Source organism: Cetorhinus maximus, unplaced genomic scaffold (genome assembly GCF_964194155.1).
Source record: "Cetorhinus maximus unplaced genomic scaffold, sCetMax3.hap1.1 HAP1_SCAFFOLD_145, whole genome shotgun sequence".
NCBI classification, from domain to species: domain Eukaryota; kingdom Metazoa; phylum Chordata; class Chondrichthyes; order Lamniformes; family Cetorhinidae; genus Cetorhinus; species Cetorhinus maximus.
In genome coordinates this window covers 161,207-165,666 of record NW_027596139.1, presented here as the reverse complement: position 1 = coordinate 165,666, position 4,460 = coordinate 161,207, and positions in this window count along the sequence as shown.

The following is a 4,460-nucleotide window of genomic DNA, read 5'->3' as shown; positions in this document are numbered from 1 at the left end:
TATAAAAAAAAACTGAAAAGCAATGCACTATCAATTAACTGAACTATTCCAATAAAGCGAATACTCTCTAATTAGAAACGTATGTAAAATTACATGACACATTGAGCTTATTGAAAATGCAGGCACAGTAACATTGTGAAGTAGCATTGAGTATTCAAGTAGCGCTCATAAAGAAATATCAATAATGAAGTAATTCAATCACTGGTTTAACCTGAACTTAACCATTAACTGTATCAGCTTCCTGATTAAACCTTACTCAACTTCAGTAGATTGACTCACATCAATCAGCTGGGTGTATGAATGCCCAACATCAGGAAATTGTATCATCAACTACCAATTCAAAAAAAAGGCGAAAACTGTGTGAACACAGGCAAGGTCGTTGCACGGCTTTCGCTGGAAGGCCGGGGACGAGGGTGGGCCAAATTCAAACCGGTTTGAACATGAGGCAGAGGCATTGCGTGGCCTTCGAATGGAGGCCCAGGATTATTTGGGACTAATGAGAAAATGGTTCGCACATTAGCTTAATTCATTAACTGGCTTTAAATAATGGCTCGGGATGATTTGGGACTAACAAATAAAACTTCCATTGTCGGCAGAGCGCATGATTTTTGTACTAAACACCTACTTTGAATCTGTCTGTGCTGGAGAGTAGATTTTTCCTAACTGGTAGAGAGAACAAATTGGCGACCTTGAATTTGAAACACATTCACATATTGGATATAGGTAAACTCCAGGCATTAATCAAAGCAGCAAAATCAACTGGCCGAAAATCTGCCAGGGGTACAGAAAGCAGGGAGCGAAACTGAATGGTCGTTGATTTTACATGAAGCATCAGTCCAATACTGCCCCGAACGTGTGTGTGTTAGGGGTACTTTCTCACATTTAGGCATTACAGTCATCATCAGAAGTGAAACATTAAATCCTTCAGCACTGTATATAAGCAGTGATCAAACAAGACAGCAAATAACAAATTAAATCTTGCATTGGGGTTTGCTAATTGATACATTTTGAGGTAAATTGACAGTTGGCAAAATATAATTTATATAAACCGAGACATTGCAAATAATATATAAAAATAAGTATTCCTTGCTGATTCAACATCAATAAAATGACTCGAAGCACACGACTGTTTAAAAAATAGAACCTGCTACAAGAATTTTACCTCACCTGGTACAACAATCACCTCAACTTCCAAATATTCATTTTACTGATTACCAAGCAACTGATTTAGAAATCCTCACTTAACAAAGTTACCACGACCCATCAATTCATCCCTCGCTAATAAACGAATACAATGTAGAAATGGTAACCAAGTGCTCTGAAACTGACCTAGCATCTCAGAAATTCTCCAGTGTTTATTACTTTTCATGTTAACAAACCATCCATTACAATGTAAAGTGATACACTGCAGACTGGCCAAAAACAATTCAAAATATTCAGCACCCAAACAAAAAGAGGCACACTCGTTATCCGAGGTAATTTTTAGCCCTCATCGAAATCCTATCCGTAAAGTGCTGCCCCTGGACTGCTCTGGGGAGTTTGGCTACACCGAATCATTTAATTTATTCAGCAGAAACGCTGGCCGCCAGTAGCTTGAAGGCGGAGTTGTTGAGGAGGGTGACGTTAGGGAGGGATTTGGGGGCGCGGTGGGAGCGGTGATAAATGCCGACATGCCGGTTGTAGACTTTCACAGCCTGAGCAATGGCAATAGTCGATTAAAGCCGCCAAACTAGACGTATTGTTTGTTGCACACGCCAGACTGTCTCGACAGTTTACCGGCATCTTATTGCATGAACAACTATTAATGACACTGGTTTGGATTATTTGCAGGTGACATTCTGTCATGTTTTTCCCGTGAATTGGTGCCGGTACCCAGATATACTGCCACGACTCATTGGCCTGGACATGTTCAATGTTCACAAGCCTTATGTCAATATTGTAAGGGAGCAGCGACGAAGTTGCTGGTGCAGACATCACCACAACGCCAGGTGTTTCCTGTCAGTTCTGCACAACAACAAAACATACAGCGAGTGCTCTGTGAATCTGCACACTACGAGCTGCTGTGGGATTACACACAGACATTTTCAGTAGTAATTACTCATCTTAAAGTAAAAACACATTTCATGTCGCAACAAATGTCCCTGTTGGCTCTACTTCTCTCTAAGACTAGCGCTGATTAATGGAAAAACATTTATTCAAATGATTGGCAATATTACCCAAAGAAGGTGCAAGTACATTTCGGCAGTTTATAGAGAATAATTTAGGAGCGGCATAGATCCGACTGGGTAAATTGGGAAAACCATCCAAGAAATAATGGTGGTCTCTACACTTCTGTTATTGGTGATAATGGAAATCAAGCAACTGCCCTTGAAATGAAGCATTTCCTATAAGTTTAACAACAATGAGCACCAATAATTTAGAAGTCAATGGAGATGAAGCCGGTTTTCAGATTTCAGGTTATTTCATTCTCAATAGTTAGTTAAATCGCCAAGTTTAGCTGCTTGAATTTCTAATGTTTTCACTATCACCCTATTTGGAATCTCCGCCCAATTCTCCTCCACAACTTTGACAAATTAAACTCGTTATGGGACTGCAGACAACCCACTGAAATATATAAGTAGTAGCCACAAAATAATCAAGCGCAAACACACAGTGTCATCAATATACACAGAATTATTTATCTGCGAAGCTTTTAAACTGGGTCCTTCGGCCTTGGACCTGAGGAAGAGAGTTTGTAAATAGATGTTTGCGTTGATTGTGTCTTCGCTATCCTATGGTGAAAAGGCCTCTCGATAAAGTGTCCCAGTGTGAAAAGCATTTATTTAATTGTTTAACACGTTTAATAAATGTAAGAATTAAGCTGCAGTCTGTCTAACATTGAAACCTGTAAACCAGACGCTCCCCAGCTCAAACACAGATTATAATCAGGATGCAGAAAATACATCACACTAGTCTTAAAAATTAGAACCTTAAAGCTGTCAAACATAACCGAATAACTCTCATGAGGCTCCTGAGTTGGCCACTCTGATTTTGATTTTAGAATAATAATGATAAATGAGTACATAAACACTTTGTTGTTCCTTACATTCTTTGTTACAGTCTGAAGGAGTGTTCTTCTCCTTTTTATACCCGACTTCTAGCTGGAAAGAAAAATCATATTTTTTTCTTGCAATGTCTGTTGAATTTCAAGTGAATTTCATATCTCATCCCAAAGCCATCAGTAACGAATAGAGTTAACGATTCATGTTGAAATGACCTTCCATGTGGTTGGGAACTGGTTAATATGACAGGTCATCTAGACATGAAACGATAAACGTTTCTTTCCGGAGTTGATGCATCACTGGCTGTACATTCTAGCTTTCTGTTTAGTTTGTATTTTACGTTAACAGCCTCACATTTTTTTCGCGTTTTTTGTACTGAACAGGAAAGCCATGTAATAGGAGCAAAGAAACAGAGAGACAGTTAGAGAGTCTGGTGGTTAGAAAGACAGAGACTGAGTTAGAGAGGGTAAGCCAGGAACAAGGCAGATACAGAGAAACACAAACATTCACACAGACACACACATAAACACACATAAAGAGATATATCTCAGGGCAAGTGGGGAAAAGTATTCCAATTAGCTTTTGTGTCATTAACTGGATGTTATGAACTTAAATAAATTGACAACATTGTTACTGAACAGAAATTTAATCACACAGCGGCTGACTAAGATCTGGAATGCACCATAAAACATAATGGTGTAATCATATTCCACAGGATTCTTTAGAAGGCAATTGGACATGTGCTTTAAGAGAACTCATTTGCAAATGTATGTCGGGATAACAGCAGTTGTGACACAGCAGGTGTAAGAGCCCACTGCTTTGTAAGTTCCTGCTGTAAGTTTCAATGATTGAATGATCTGATACTGTGTTGTTGACTCATTTCCTTTCCATTCTAACAGGAAAAGGCGGTGGATGGGCCCTCGGTTCGTTTTATCCATTAATGGGCAAGTTCATTCTCATTGGTCTGTTACCAGACGGCACTCTAGAGCTCTCACATGATAACATCTCAATGTTATTTGGAAGGAAGAGTCAACTCTGTTCAAACTGTTTTCAAACACTTAATTGCCGCCTCAGCCGGGTTTTCGGAAGGTGTTCGAAGGAGAGCCCGGCATCTGTGTACAGCATTCGGTTAAAGCTCAATCCCCAGCGCAGGATCCCAGTGCCGGGAAGATGCTGCGGTCCTTTCTGACTCTAACGGCACTGCAACTTCTGAAATGTAAGTTTTTAAAATTAATATTATCCTGTTCTACATTGCGGCTTCCACTGTTATTCAACAATGAATCTTATCAATACAGATATTGATATTTACTGCAGAAAACATTGAGCTATTTTGTAAGGTAAATTTTGGATTTGTGTTCAAATATTAACACGTTTGCCTATTGTGTAATGGGATATTGCTGCATAATAATACGCAGATCG